At 35.5% G+C, this 17,405-nt stretch overlaps 1 long non-coding RNA gene across 1 annotated transcript; it reads left to right on the top strand.

The window, feature by feature from the left end:
* The first annotated feature begins 15,193 nt into the window (after positions 1-15,193).
* LOC140242613 (uncharacterized) lies at positions 15,194-16,850 on the top strand. Its single transcript, XR_011902143.1, has 3 exons — positions 15,194-15,287; positions 15,706-15,847; positions 16,783-16,850. It is a non-coding gene; the product is annotated as an uncharacterized lncRNA (long non-coding RNA).
* The last annotated feature ends 555 nt before the right edge of the window (positions 16,851-17,405 follow it).

The following is a 17,405-nucleotide window of genomic DNA, read 5'->3' as shown; positions in this document are numbered from 1 at the left end:
CACGAAAATGATAGAAGAAGATTTGTTTTATAAGATCTACACAATAAAGAGGGTGTTTATTGAAGGGCGATCCTGTGGCGTATGCCTCCTAAGTGCCCTTTATTCACTTGGCAATATAGAAAACATAATAATATCATAATAACAATAACAATAATAAGTTTTAAATTGTCCAGCTGTAGTATTAGAGGGTTTTTTTCAGTTCTGTAAACGAAATGATTAAGAAATTGTGAGGACATGACATCGTCAACTAGCTGATTTTAATATTGATAACGACTGGTCAAAAAGTGTTTTCCTTAAAAAATGTGAAATTTCGAAATGGCATATCTTGCTCATTTCTTTCTTATTTTGTATTATTTTTGTATCGTTCTGTAGGGAAAAGTTTTCTCTTTCTTTTACAGTTTGTTTAATATGGGGATGGATTTGTTTTTTTTTTTAATAGTACAAAATATTTTACATTATGGTCCTCGTAAACTCCCTCACGTCTAACAGTATAGCAATGCAGGCCTACGAATTACTTCTCGTGGCCACCACTCTAGATTAATGCGAGCACGTCACATAGGATCATTTTTCGAATGTATGCATAAATCTGCGAAGAAATCTGCGAAGACACTCAAAAGACCCGGTGTGTGTGTATAATATATAGTGTATATATATAATATATATATATATATATATATATATATATATATATATATATATATATATATTTACGAGGTCATGCAATTACATATAATCATTCAAGTGACTGTTTTATATTCAAATTTGTATGAATAACATCCCGATAACTGAAAACAATAAAAGCAGTAGGAAGTTATTAATTAATTCTTTTTTTTTTCCCCTGAATTTTCTCTTATGGACTTGGGTCGTTCTTATATCCAGGTGTATATATATATATATATATATATATATGCTTGATTGTGTAATGACACTTTAAAACTTCAAAAATGTAATCAGTAATTATTACAGCCTTCGATGTTATGTTCTTCCAGAGAACAATAGTATTATCCAGGGGCGGATCCAGGAATTCCGTAAAGAGGGGGCGCGTTTACAAAATTAAAGGGGGGCACACGCACCCCTCCACCATTTTTTTCTTTTTATTTCTTTTGTTTCAACAAAAAATAAAGGGGGGGGGGGGCGTTCGCCGGTTGCGGTCCTCCCTGGATCCGTCCCTGTTATCGTTATCTTCAATATAACGCCCGGCAAAATCTAATAGTCCTTAACTAGCATTGACTGGCGTATAATCACTATCTGGCATCTTAGAAAATATTTACTCCATTACATAATTCTTCAAGAAGAAGTTGCTTGAGGCAAGTAGACAATACGCCTCTACGACAAGAGTCGCAACCAATTTTCAAAATAGAAATTCCGACATCGAAAGGAAGCAAAACGCGGGCAAAAGTAAGAGCAGGGAGGTGGGACATCCCCCCCCTCCCGTAAGAGGCAACGTCATGAAGGTTGTGTAACAAATTAATTGCTATACTCTATCTTTCTTTTTACACTGCAGTTTGCCATCCGTCAAAATTCAGTATATGTATCTAAAGAAAAGCAGATCAATAGACAGATCCTACCTGTAGAATTAGTAATTTTACATTCAATAAAACTGGCATTAAAAAAACAGTTCACCACTTCCTTTTAGGGTTGCTAAATGTAGTGGATATATATACTTCATATTATAATCCTGCAAAAAATAAAGTTCATATAGAGGTCTCGCTGTGCTCTGTTAATGTTTCGTAGAATGAGCTGGACAAGCACTGGAAGAATCGTGAATTTGTATAGAAGTAACTACTACGCATTTGTGTATGTCCCATAGATTTTTTACATTTTTATGATACATGTTTGCATGAGATTTTCCCATGCTATATTGTTAATATCGTCGCTGAATCCACGAACCGGCACACGCACACCGCCGGTGCGCGAAGTACATTTCGAGTAAATCGCATTTAAAGATTTCTGTTTTTTCAAACTATCAGTAAGATATGTTAATGGAATTGCTATTCAATAAATTTCACTGTGACGTATGAGAAGAATCTGCTCTTTCTTGCTATACATAAAAATACTCCCAGTGTTGTAAAATTTGCACACAGTAAGGCTATAAAGCTGTGTGTCGTTTTGTGAAAACTCCAGACTAGGTCCAAAAAAATCCACGAACCGGCACACAGCGCTTAGTGTCGCGCAGAGCGTTCAGGATTCTCCGCAAAATGAATCCACGAACCGGCACACAGCGCTTAGTGTCGCACATGGCGTTCAGGATTCTCCGCAAAATAAATCCACGAACCGGCACACTGCGCTTGTGCCGCACATAGCGTTCAGGATTCTCGGCAAAATAAATTGATTACCGCTCGTTATTCCGAAGGTTCTTTAGTCCGAAGGTTCATTAATTCGAAAATGAAATAAGGTTCGTTATTCCGAAGGTTCGTTATTCCGAAAATGAAACAAAACTAGATATTCCGAAGGTTCGTTACGGACCCTATGCCCTATCATTTCGGATTAAAACCTTCGAAATGACGAACCCTATTTCATTTTCGGATGAACGAGCCTTCGGAATAGAGAACCCTATTTCATTTTCGGATTAACGAACCTTCGGAATAACGCCGCAAATGCTCGGATTATTGAACCCTACTTCATTTTTGGATTAATGATTGTCTAGTTATAGGGAATTTGTGTGTTTCGGATTAACGAACCTTCGAAATAACGAACCTTCTGGATAACGAACCTTCGGAATTACGGACCTTCGGAATAACGAACCTTCGGAATGGCAAACCTTCGGAATAACGAACAGAACCCAATAAAATCACGAAACGGCACATGGCCTTCAAATTTATTTCTGGTTAAGGTTATTTCACTAAGAAAATTGATATTTCAATTAGCTCTTCTAGTATAATACTAGCACTGTGCTCTTGGGATTGTTAATCTAATATCCGTGGATAAAAGTATTGTAGAATAGTAATTATGTTGTTCTTTTTTAGATCATGGAGCTTCATGTTTAGATCTTTACTTCTTTTTTCTTCTTTTTCATTACGTATTCTCAATATTCATTTAAACAGAAAGGCAGCCTTTTATATTTTATGATCTTCATGCACTTGCTTGTTTACGAAAATGAACAAATTCCCGACTCATTTTAGTAGGTATGCAGACGTACATTAACATCCAATTAGAATTCACACAAATTCCTCGTACTCCCCTCTTCTCTCCATCACTCCTTCTCTTTCAATCATCATCATCATCATCATCATCCTCTACACTTGTCTTCTTCGAGAAATAATAACATTTTCAAACTCTCTCAAGTCCTGTATTATATTCAATCATTCATTAAAGGAAGAAATACACATTCCTTTTTCAACAAATGACATTTATTTTTATTAGATCATATTCAACATTTAAATCGTGCACAACTGCAAAGAAAAACGAAATGTAGGAAAAATAATCGTTTGAATATTTACATTCATTACTATAATTATATTGTATTGTTTTCAAGTATCATAAGTTGTACATTTCATTAAACGGATTTCCACATTTCATTTTCAGCCAATTAAAAGTTCATTACTATGGTATTCCGTAACGACAAATATATAAGCAAAACTGCTGCAAAATAAGAAGCTGTTGAAATGAGATTTGTGTATTATCTCGAGGATGGACAGTAGTTCATTCAATCATAATTTAAATAACTATATTTCCCGTAATGAAAGAAATCTTAACGTTATTAACATATATGTTTTAATGAACAAGACAATTTCGAGGAACCCATATCACAATGAAATAGAAATATATTACATTGTACCTTTACATAATATTCCTTTACCTTTATAAAATAAAATATTGCTTAGTATTTCTTATATCCATTTCTGACCAAAAAATGAAGGAATTTTTTTCTTATCATCAAATTAAATACTAGTCATCTCTACTTTTTCGGAACCGATTATAAAACTCATTGTTCGCTTTCAGCTCTCTGGCCGAAAGAAATGTCATGTTTGTTCATTCCAAATCGGCATAATATCAATCTCGTTTCTTACTCCAAAATCAGTTACTGGATATTCCATATACACGAATTAATGATAAGTTTTACTTCTTAAACTTTGCTGTTGTTTTAGTATGATTTATTTTGATTGCAGGAATAAAGTCTAACCTCTTCAAAGTAAACATTTCTTTAAACACTACAAAGATATCGTTAAACACTTTACAAAGTTATCTACACAAGTAATGTTCTTTAAAAAAGATTTCATACAGATGAATATCTACCTGATATTTTTACTATAGATTTACTCGGAACTAATCAGTTTCGATATCTTTTCGAGTATCACACTTTCCACATTCAGAATCGTTAACGCAATCAAATTTTACATGTTTTTACATTTCTGTGGTTCTTTACGTCACAAATATTTCTGTATATAATTTCTGCACATGTTTCTGTGAATAATATTGACACCATGAAACTACACGTAGGTGACTGTGTTTTTTTTTTCTGTTACTCTACCTGTTTACAATTACACTGCTAACATATCAGACCTACATTTTCTCATTTTTCCTTTAAAAAATGAAATCCACAACAATATTCAATATAAAAAGGTAATGATGGCCATGCTATAAGTCCTGATGTGGACACAGACTGCAAGAATATGGCTGTGTACTGCAGTACAAGTATCATCCAATTAAACATTATCTGTCAAAGTTTATTAATCATTCTCGAAGCGAAATGAGAGCAAACAGAGAAAATGTAGGCATCCAATTGCTTATAACCCTCTTGCAGTCTCCTAATACCTTTCTAGCTCGCACAACTTGACTTGAAGCCTAGTCCTGATTTAATTTACATCTGCTGTGGGTATCCGAGGTGCTGGGGTAGGCATGATAAAAAAAAAATACTGAGAATCGTTAATGGGGTTGGCCTAATGGCGGCCTGGCTAAAGGAGGCAAAATGAATAGTATGATAGGTGAGCTGGTTCAAAAACAATGTAAAAGAAAATACATTTTATATGGCTTTTGATACTTATAAAGTTTTTGTTGTGAAAAGCACTGTTAAGCCAAAGAGAATGGAAGCATATTACAGTGGAAATTGAGGAAGGCATCATTGTGACAAAGCTGTGTGGAGAGACCCATGGATTGATTGTTATCACGATTAATGCCAGTGAATAAAGTGACAGTGTAAGATACAGTACTTAGTATTAATGTCCCTTAATGTCCCCTTGATTCTTTCACATACAATATTTGGAAAATGTGCGACTCCATCGATAAACACATAGCAGTACGTTCAGTTCATTGTTTCTTCATTTGACATGTTGATTTCATCATTAATTAGTTTGTGGATTGTCAGTCAAACAGATACAGAGATAACAAGCTATCCCAAACTCTGCTGCAAGACTAGTGTTCAAATAAAAAAAAAAACAACAACAACATATTAACACAAATTTAAGTGGTTCTACGAAGCTTCCACTGGCTTCAAGTCAAAATTCATATTCAGTACAAAATGTTGATATTAACTTTTGAATACACACTATTTGAGAGAACTACTTTAAATGGGAGACACACCAGAGAGAAACCTTTGTTCGAAAGGGAGGGACTTATTTGTTATGCTGAATAAAAAAGCAACAACATACATACTTGCTTGTCATGTCTCTACCATATGGAATAATCTACCCCAGAATTTGAAATAATTTACAAATGTTAACAAACCTAAGTCTGCCTTGGGAATGCCTTCATTACAGTCTAAACATGAAACAAGGTATTATTGTTATTTGCAATTGTATGTTTTTGTGTAATCATTTTAATCCTTAAGCACATACGGACAAAACACAGAATGTTCTATGTGCTATACATAAGCACTGTTGATTATTGTTATTATTACTTTTATTATCATTTATATTATTATTATTATTGATATTATCATTATAACCATCACTATTATTATTATAATTAGTAGTAGCAGTATCATTATTATTATTATTATTGCTATTATTAAAATGATGCCATATTTTATAATCACACTACCCACCCCCTCCCCCCCCCCCTTTCTGCACACACACAACCCAAAGTCATCAAATACGACATTACGCAGAATATCAAGATAATGTTCTGCCAGAACCTGACTGCCCATTCATCAGGCACACACATTGTGAAAAGTTCGCTGTCTGGAGCAACTCTGTGATTGTAGTGAAATATTGCTATGATCTCCTTCCATAATGATCCCTGGCTTGGACTTTGGTGCAGATGTTCAGCTCAGCCACCCTAGTCATTTGAAGCTATTCCTGGTTTCTCTTGGCTTTCTCCACTTCGACATATTATCCAGTAGACAGTTGTCATCAGCTTCTCTCCCTATGCAAAGATGAACAATTGTTTTTCAAAGACAATGTTACTTCTATATTGCAGAGGGGAATGATGATAATTATTTGAGAAGACAGTCATAACATACTACTTAAACAATTTTCCACATCTGTAAAACTATATTTGATTTGCCCGAGAAAAGTATTATACAATAGTGTTCCTTTCATATCAACACTTTGGTAGTGTTTTGCTCAAAAGTGCTAATGCAATTCTGTTGAATTATAAGTTTGAATCAATGTGATAATGTACATAACAAGACTATACTAGGATAACTTCTAATTGTCCACTGACACTGGATATTCTGAGTTATATCTATGACAAAATAAAACCGAATACTACATGAATAGGTGTTGCACTGATTGCCGTTTATATCTTGCTCACCTTTAGCTCAGTGCACAATGTAACCTTTGAGTGCAGTAAGAAGAGGATGCTAAGCCAGACGAAATGGTGAATGAACACATTGTTGACTAGAATCAGGAGCGGAACTGAAGTAAAGAATAAGACAAAGAATAAAGAAAGCAGAACATCACAAGTGAAAATCAGTGACACAGTCAACCCCATGTATTAAGCAAAGTCTCAGATTCTTACAACATTTGACTTCTGAGTGTAGAAAGCAAAAAAAAAAAAAAAACACCCAACATTAATATGACATGAAGCTTTAAATGCATATTGAGACCTTTCATTTTCATCGTCTTTGCCAAGTATTTGTCATACATTATGTACCATTGACTTTTGCAAAGTTGATGGCATCTCATATCAGCACAGAGAGCTGCTCATTCCCCATCTCCATTGTCCCCCCCCCCCCAAAAAAAAAAGAAAAAAAAAAACACACACACACACATAGCAAAAAAAACCCCCCAAAAAACAACAACAACTACAGTTATAACAGTAATGAAAGATAAATGACACTGAAGAAATGCATATTGGTACCATATCAAGATCAGATTGAGAGACAGCATTGCCTTTATACCAAAATGCAGCATGACTGCAGGTAATTAGATGTCAAAATGTCGGATTCCATGTTATGTCAGTGCTTCACATCCATCTAAACTACAAAATACAGATGTAATTTAAAAAAAAAAAGAGTAAGATACACAATCATTTCATTATGTGAAAAGTCAAATTATTAGTCGCATTCCTGCATCCTGTACTAGCAAACACTGGTTTGTCTAAATCCTTGTCAGATAGTAATGTAACTTACGGTTGTTGTTCAAGCTTGTGATGATGGTAGAAATCTACAGGAATGTGGTTCGGAGTACAATTTTGTAAAGTACCCCATCATCGAAGAACATCACTCATTTCAGTCCAGTCTGCAAGTTGTTGCGTTGTCCACACAAATGCCTCAATATCTGTTTGGAATGGAAGATGAATGCAAGATGTCAGTCACATGAAACTCCATCACTACTAACAATTCTGTAAGATCATTAATATGAGCCACAAATTTGCAAAACATCACCCTGCCCCCTTCCCCACCTCCTTTTCAGGTCTACATTATAATGGCTTATTAGAATCTGAAGTTTGAGAACATCACTCTGGTCTAATATTATAATTTGCACAGTTCTGAATCTTCATAGCCCCCCCCCCCAAAAAAAAAAAGAACACAAAAAACAACAACAACAACAACAACAACTGTGTTTCAAAGAACTACAGATTGTAGAAAATCAAAGCAAGCAAAACCACAAACTAAGGCAAAATTACTTGCCAGGCACATGCTTTTAATGTTTACTTTTAGGCCTATAGCATGATAGAACAATTTGTGAATTCAGGTACTGAGCATTAACGAACCTTATTTTTGCTCTTAACACCTCAATTTAGACGATGAGGTGGGAGGAGGACCTTCCTCAATTACATTTTAGTATAAGTAACTTGAAATCATTTCTTTTCCATTGAGACTTCAAGGGTAGTCAGCGAAATAACATCACAGTATTACCTGCACATGCGGTATTCACAAGCACTATTAATAATTGTACACTGTAACACAGTTAGAGTCTAACTACTAGTATCTCAATTAGATCTAGAAGAACTGTAACGTTAGATACTTCCTGGAAGGTTCAGAGGATCTATAAGAGAGCTAAATTAGCTGGGAAGATGTAGGCCGTAGCATTACAAACTTGAGCTCGTATTACAGGCAACAATAGAATTGTTCAATATATCACCATTTTAGTGCGTTACAGACTCGATGCAAATGTGAGACGAGTTCATTTGACTCTACTAGTTCGAACCGCTTTCCCTATTCTTTACTTACACCGAACAATAGCTGTGGGACTGCAAACGTACAGTACGAAGCTAGGACAGAGCCAAACTAAGTCATTGTGACCTGTTAGTGTACACATTTACACTCTTTTTATATTCTAATTCCTTATTCACAAATCTACATTCAATAAAGTGAAAATTCGAATAATTTAAGTGTCAATACAGAGCTATATGTAACTTTACCGATTTCATCTGTCTCTTTTCCGTTGCTCAGGGCGCAGCCATTTTGGACGAGCGCGTACGAGGACGTTTGACAGATCAGTGATTTTTGATGAAGTCCGGCGTGTACGCACGCGATAGTGCCACTTCGTGAAAATCTAGACGGACCGGTCGGAGTTTTCACGAAGTGGCACAGTCGTTATTATTACGTAATTACTCGAGATTGAGGTTCAAAAATTTGTCAGGTTGTAGAACTCGGTATATACTATCATAATATGCAAAAATCTCAAAATCGAAAATTTACCCGATTTTGGCCGGTTGTGCCGGTTCGTGGATTCAGCGACGATATATTGGAAGGAACAAGAGAGCAGCTAAGGACACAATCTTGATTGAAAACAGGCTCTGACCTGTATACACCATCGTCCCGGAAAAGTAAAAGTGAAAGTAAAGTAAATTAATCTTAATTAGCAAACGTACAAGAGAATGCGAACTTTCCCCCTAAAGAGAGAGGATCATGGAGAGAGAAACAAAAACAAGCACGCACACACACGCGCGCGCTTGACCTCTCTTTGTGGTGCTTGAAGTGCGTTCAAGCTTGCTTGGACGAGACGTGTTCACGATATCCCACGTGAACCACGAATGTTTATAAACAGGTACCTGGCAATGTTTGGGTAGTTACATACAATAGAGGAACCGTCCTGGAGAGCGGTGGTAAGACTGGAGTGGCTACCCGCGGTAAATAGGATCATCTTGTTATCATAATCGTAATCACTTTTATTATACCGAAATGATAATGCATACAGTTATAAACTAAAACCCATTATAATTATTTTTATGTTACAGAACTATCTTTTAACCCTTTGCATGCTTTGTGTGTCGATTGACACAAAATAAACGTTGTAAATAGATTATTGCGCTTGTTCTCATTCACCGAATAATATAAATGTATATAATGAGGAATGACTATTGAGCAATAAGAATATTAAAATGCCAGATCTGAACAGAAATCAAGAAAAAAAAATGAAATGGATCTTGCAGGCTTGCAGACAACTCTATAGAGTTTATATAATATGTACGAGACTGTTGCACTGTAAAGTACTACAATGTAATCATCATTATTGGTCAATACTAATGTAGGGCATAATACTGAGTATTTGTGCGATGGGTCATGCATGCCCCATTGAATCTGTCTCTACACAGGTATAATAACAGTCTGTATAGATAATGTACATCGTACAGTAGCTTTTACAGAAATTTGATATCCACGTGTATTATACATGTAGTACAGGAAGCTCGAAAGACGTACATGTACTACTTTGCCAGAATTTACGGTGATGTTTCGTACTGTTCATGCTGCCACCATATAATCACTCTGAAGTCCTTATCATGTATAGAATAGCATTTACGTTCTTTGTCAAGGGGAGACTGTGTCCATACAATAGATACTGTGGCTCTGCTCAGCTGTCGTTATAACCCGTACACACTAGGTAGGGGAATTTTGATAAGCATTACGAAAGCAATGTCGCAATCATGCATGGGAATTTCCCCTGATTGCCTGGTGCCTGGATACCAAGGTACCGATTCCATTTGGAATATTTCATATTGGAGAGAGAGAGAGAGAGAGATCCACTTCACCATCCAAAATGGCGAAAATTTGAAGGATATCCATAAATACATGATCTGTAAATTTGTCACGATTAAAATATCGAGAGTAAAAATGTTAGAATATATATGTCTAAGAATTTCCGGTTAAAAACAAACAATCAACAACAACAACATCAAAGAAACCAAAACAAAAAAAAATGATGTGTGGTAGAATTACTGAGAATATGTCACAATTAAAGGTATCAACAGACTACTTTAGGTGAAATGTCAAGGGTTAAATTGCATGAGTTAAAGTGTATATATAGGAATTGAAAATGTAAGGGGTACTTCAAAAGTGAGGTAAAACTTCAAATGTGAGGTAAAAAAGGGGCAAAACCACCGGACGAAAAGAGAGAGAAAAAAGTGGCAGGTGATACAGTTTACTGTCAAGGTGTCAGGGATGACAATGTCTTGGAAAATGACAGCGATTGAATTTTCAGGAGTAACAATGAATGTCAGGGAAGAATATATTTCCATTAACAATATTAGGAATAGAAATGTCGGGAATACATGTGCTTTAAAACTCAGGGAAATTCAATTTAAAAGGATAATATTGAAATATAGAGGAAAAAATCACTTCAGCTGTGCAAACGTCATTTTCAATGAAACCAGTTACCTCTAACTTTTGCCAGTGACATTTTAATTTCTAACCGCTGATTCTATTGTTGCCTTGATGTTTAAAGAAGCGATTTTTCTTTTTTTTTTTAAATTCCTGGTCTCTTTTTTCGGTCGTAAACTCTGTACTCCGATTTCTTAACTATTTTTTGAAACTTCTGATATATATCCCTGACAGTGTGTTGATTTTACTGAGTTTCAATTTATCATTTAGTGTCACTTTAAGGAACAAAATAATAGTGGAACAAACACGAAATGTAGGGTCTACTGAATACAAAAAAGAAAAGCAAACGTATATGTATAAGGATATGTTCGATGTTCTCACTATGCATAAGACGGATAATACACTTCTAGTAGACCAGCCAAACCTCAAAAAAGGCTCTAGATAAGGATTCGACGGCATTTTTTGTTAATGCTCCGTTCTCATGATGAAAGTCTTGCAAAAATACTAAGGAATAGTGTACGGCCGGATGTCAAGCGTATTTTTGCCGAAAAATGTCATTTTTAGCTCAAAATTCAGAAGCATGTCAAAAATCACGATTTTTATTTTTTGCCTGCATTCAATTCATATTTGAAAGATCTTGAGTTTCAGTTGTCCCTTTTCATGAAATTGCAATTTAAATGTGTTTCCTTAGCATTTTAAAAGGTCATTTTGTACAGCCATATATGGAGCTCTCAAATGTTTGGGTGTTGTTTTCTCGAAATAATATTCACAGATTAATTAACGTTCTGCAAAGTTTGTTTTTCCAAGCTAATTAGATGATCTTCCAAAAGTAATTCAATGTTTTATAAAACTACAAATGCTTCTTTAATTGAATATGTCAATATTATTTCTAGTTTTCTTGAAGAAATTTTTACTTTTAATAAAATCTCTGAACATGTAGGAACTCAGAAAATGCATTTTCGAGCATTTTCCAGTAGCCCCGCGCTGCTTGTGTGCGCGCAAATGCTGAATACGTGTGCGTAGATAAAGTCTCTCGCGGGACTACAGCTAGCTGCATGTTTCAGTCGTTGAGCTGGAAACGTGGTGACTGAAAAAGGGACTATATTTCCTTTGAATGTAAGTAAATTAGTAAATAAATACATAGTTCTTTATTGCACTGCATATGGGAAGTTTAAAATCTGTTTTGATCTAACAGTTAGATATACAACTTTGATCTGAGACTTGGTAAATATCAAGGTTCAAGCGCTAGTAGAATCTAACGTTAGGCCGACGTCTTGTGACTGTATTTCGCAAAGATCCCGTGGGCATGCCTACCAACCCCCGGGCCGCCACCCGACAGTGCCGGCGGTGCTTGTTAGTGGAACACCGATTATTCCACAAGGCACGTCTTGACACGGTGCGAAAAGAGGTCTACATTTATAGGTCTACGTCTAGATTTAGGTGTCTAATCTATGGCCTCATCACATGCAGTTAGACTGAATCCTCGTCTAACGTTAGGTCTAATCTAGACGGTTACACTCTCTCTTACTGTGGACATTAGCTATCGTTAGGGGTAACTATACACAGCCCAGTCGCCGCTGTACATACGTAGCGCGACAGGGCTGTACCAACGAAGCTCCAAACACGAAGAGGGTCCAACGATCGCATGCGATCGGATTGAATTTTGATACTTTAGATCATTTTTTTGTCACTTCAAACTCATCTGACGAACAAAATGATAATGAGACTTCATATCTATGCTATGAATATTGAAATTTAGATTTAATAACTTACCTAAAATGATGGTTATATGCAGCATGTGTGAACGGTTCACGAACGGTACATCGTCTGTCACGCCAGGCCATTTCCAATGGTGCTGCTACACCTACATTCAAGCAGCGCATCGCACGCACGCAAAAGATTTCCGCTGAGATCAAGGCGCCATTTTGAATTCTGCAACGATGAACCCTGACGGTGTTAGGGAATCCGCCAGAAAGTATCAATTTTTGGTTCCACGGACTTATCACGAGGGCTCTCAATGGACTTACGAACCTTCTGTAATACAAGCATGCACTTAAGGTGAGTAACGTTTGGTAACGTGTACATTGTTTATAAAGAACGTATGAATTTTCATAAGTTTTGTAGTTGTGTTGTGGTTCCCCACTTTGTAGGTGCCCGCTCGTTGGTCAGACGCTGTATTCGCGTAGCGTATTAACAGCGTCTGGTCGGGCTACGTTAGGGGTTACTGTTACTAAAGTGTTAGATGTAGGCCTACGGCTAGCCTACGCCTGTTAATGCCAAAACAATTATTCAATTGGGCTAGGCGCTGATCACAATGAACTTTACCGTTAGCACAGTTAGGAATAGCAGAACACTTTGTATAACGTAGTCACGTAAACAGTACAGGCCACTACAACTAACGTTAGATGTATTTGTAGGGCTAGAGCCAGGTCCAGGGCAAGGGACTGTAATCTATACAGAAGTCTAGATCTATAGAGTCTAATCAAATACTAGGTAGACCTGTATAAAATCTAGCGGGTCTGAAGTATAGATAGCTGGCGTCTAGAATTAGGAATAGGATCTAACCTTAGTCAAGATCTGGGACACTGATTCTACCTAACGTTAGAGGTTTCTAATTCTAGTAACCTACTAGATATCTACTAGGCAGTTTTGTTGTAAAGACCCAGCTAGCAAGGCCTAGCTAGACCTAAGTTTAGACATCTAGAGGTTCTAAAATCTATGCATATATTATATATCTAACGTTAGGCTAACTTTGATCTAAGTAAAAGTTCACGTTAATTAGATCCAACATTTCTATCTTGATCTAACATTAGAATATCCTAACATTAGCTCTAACGTTAGCAGTCTCTACAGCAGAGGTTTAAGGTTGACTCTATCCACTCTTTATGGTACTGTAGACCTACATGGATTTAGAAAAAGAGTCTAGGATTTAGGCCTAGGTGTTTTATAAAAGTGAGTCTACAACCAAGTGATCTTTCCATTCGAATATGCCCGAAAGAGAGAGAGAGAGAGAGAGAGAAAGTGTTCAGTCCTGACTGCCAACCTCTCCTAATCTGTGAATCATTTACATGTACTCTTCTACTAGTTTACAAATAAGGTAGATAGTCAAAAAGGAACTCTTTAGAAATGTCCTTACTCATATAAAGTACCAACTTCTTATGTTAATGTCTCATAGAATAAAGGTTCATTTGAAAAAAAAAATGTAAATATTACATTTTTAATGGATCATTTATACCGACTCACTGAAACCTGAATATCTTTCTTCTTCTTTTTTAAATTTTCAAAAAGCTAAAAAAAAAAAAAAATCGCATCTCAATAAAAGAGATACAGTATATATCTATTGTTATAATTGATTTGCATGGGGAATAAAGAAAATCATGTCAATGCCAAGATGCCTTTTCAAAACAATCAAATTTCAAATTATTTTTTTTTTTCACTGTTAGCTTATAATGCTCTGCTTTAAAGATGGAAAAAAATTATTTGAGTCGTGTTGATTTCTGTTTTCAGCTAGATGTACCAACAAGTGGACAGACTGAGTCTTGTCTTCAAACTTCGCCAGAGAGAGACATATCCTGACTTGCCAAAATCTAATTGTAAAGTCTGAGCTCTTTCTACCTACAACAAAGTGCAGAACAACCAGAAGGTAAGAAACGGTAAATGTCTGAAATACATTATAGCGGTCTAATTTCAAATATCTTTTAAATACGAAGTTACTAAGTGCTTCATTATCAAATGTATCAGTTAAGTGCTCAGTTGAAAATAATGACAAATCTAAATACATTGAGTATTAAGTATTCCTATTCCATTTGAATAAGTTGAAACAAGCATGTTTTCACTTTGACAGTTGCATTACAATACAATGTACAAGTACTTTGCAAACAAAGAGAGGAGAAGAATTTTATATCTCCATTTATATACAAAGGGGAGCAAATCTATGATCAAATGTGTATTCTTGGTTTTTTTTTTTGTAAATTCATTGCATGTTCTATTGTAGAGGATCATATGAAAGAATGGTATTCTATCCACTGAAGAGGAGATGATATAAAAATCAAACATAAATGTAATCAAGTAAGATATTATATGTAATGAAATATTTCTCAACCATGTCAAATGGAAATGGCCGTGGCACAAGTGTTTAATGTGTGCACAGATTAAAATACGTCTGTAGTCTCAAATCAATTTACTTTCCATTATTATTATGTTATATTATTATTATTATGATGCAAGGGTAATATGCTGTGATGTATTGTTCTTTATTTTTATCAAGGTGTCAGCAACAAATGGACATGCTGAGTTTGAGATCACATCCACTAGAGTGAGGGGGAGATAGAAAGATGTCTTGACTGCGATGAGCTCACAAGTAAGTGTCAACGATTTGAAATTAGGAATATTATCTCATGAATACAAACCGATTTATGCAAGGAAATCATATCCTAATCCACATACAAATGAGAGCATGATAAAATCAAATATTTGTGTACAGGAATTATAGGTGTCAAGATGACTTCCATCCTATATAATTCATTTTCAGTAAGATATGGCTTTAGAGCATCAAAGATGATAATAACAATGACAAGATTAATGTATTACATGTAATACAAATTAATGTTGACAGTGACCTGAAGATCCAAAATCTCATACTAAGGGATTCATGAGATCGTGATGATTAATTCTAATTCATGATGAATGTGTTTGTTTTTTGTTGCAGTATAAGTATCCTGTTTCACCTCATAAAATGATAAATTATTTAAGTTTTTGTTAATTATATTTTCGACCAGAATTAGCACAAAGTGGACAAAATGGACCCTGCAAACCACAGCCAACTACGGACAAGACAAAAAAAAAAAAAGAGACAGATGTCCTGACTACCAACTTCTAATCTTTGCATCCTGTACCCTATTTCGAAAGGAAATACGGGAGGTACGCAATAATGCATGTAAAATGTAAACCCCAAATAGGTTGGAATATTTTGTCAAGCCTTTGACATCTTGACCAAATTTTTGACTGTCGATCGTTCATTGGGCAGAAAATTAATGCATGATTTGCTAAATGAATGCAGTACTGCATATGCATGTAGTCAATCACTCCAACAGCCAAGATTCACATGAATTAGCTGATTTTTTTTTTTTTGAGCCTCTGTCAAAGATGATTGCAGGAGTCTTTATGTTGTTGCAGTCATCCATTCACACCGTGGCACATCTGTCCTATAGATTCTCATCTTGCAATAACTTAACATGTACTCAGCAGATCATCTTCAAATTTGGTTTTATACAGAAGAGATGATTACCTGGGCCTTGTAGCATTTTAGTTTCTGTTGTGATTTTGCTGCTGATTGTAAATTACATGGAAACCCTGATTTCTATTGACTGTAGAGCATTGCTACCATGGTATTGTTTTTACCTTTGGATGGCAAAGTTACCATAACCTCTAAGCAATTTGACTTTGATTAGGTATGAGGGTATTGATGTGAAAGGTCACCGGGTTATCATATGCACGAAAGTGTTGAATGTATCCAGTTGCAGTATCAGGCAAGCACTACCTTGAAATTCTTCTGAATGGAATAAAAAGCTTAATGGACAGAATTGGATATTTGGATCATGAAAGTTTCCTACATTTTATATTTCATTGTGTGCTCACGGTTAAATTGCTGCAATTAGGATCTACTGTATAAAATATACTACCGTTTTAAGGAAACACTACATATAGAGGAAATCAAGTAACCATATATCTGTAGCGTATATGTCACTGTGTCTTCACCAAAGATTAAAATGCCCATGTCACTTTCCTCAAAAAGTAAAGACAGATGTAACACCATTCTTTTCTCTATCTCTCTCTCTCTCTCTCTCTCTCTCCAGAAACAACCCTGCTAGGCTATCCGGTCCGCATCCAGATTCCGTATGAAGGATGTCGTTAGAACCTGAACTTACATGTGGAATGCATCCATGTAAACTTCTCAAATGTAATCACAATGTGCTTTCAGGACTATCATATAAGTTGAATACAGCTGTATATATATATATATATATATATGTATGTGTGTGTACATGAAAGACATGTGTATAGGAATTTCTACTAATCCAGATTAAATGCTTCTTTTCTAATCTTTTTTGTTCTTTTTTTTTCTTAGTGATGAAGTAAAACAAGGTCTGATATCAAAATGTGCTTAACAGTACTTGGCAAACAGAATTTACAATATGATTTGATACAGATCTACTTCCAATTTTGATTGCAGCATTAAAGGGATGAGGGATGGTCTACTTTTGGTTGAGATGGGGGCTGAGATGGAGATTTTGTGAAATAATGAGAACCCTGTTATGAAATATTAAAGAGTAAACAATACCAAGAGGAATTCCAAATTTATTTGTTAAAAATTGGTTGGAAAAGGCTGAGATGTACGAAAACAAAGAGGTCCTAATAAAAGGTGGCACCCACTTTTAATTATCATTCTGTGTCACTTTCTTAAAAATTTCTCGGCCAT

Source organism: Diadema setosum, chromosome 19, assembly GCF_964275005.1.
Source record: "Diadema setosum chromosome 19, eeDiaSeto1, whole genome shotgun sequence".
In the NCBI taxonomy this organism is placed as follows: Eukaryota; Metazoa; Echinodermata; class Echinoidea; order Diadematoida; family Diadematidae; genus Diadema; species Diadema setosum.
Note: the sequence above shows the minus strand (reverse complement) of the source record. Positions and strands in the feature narration are given on the sequence as shown.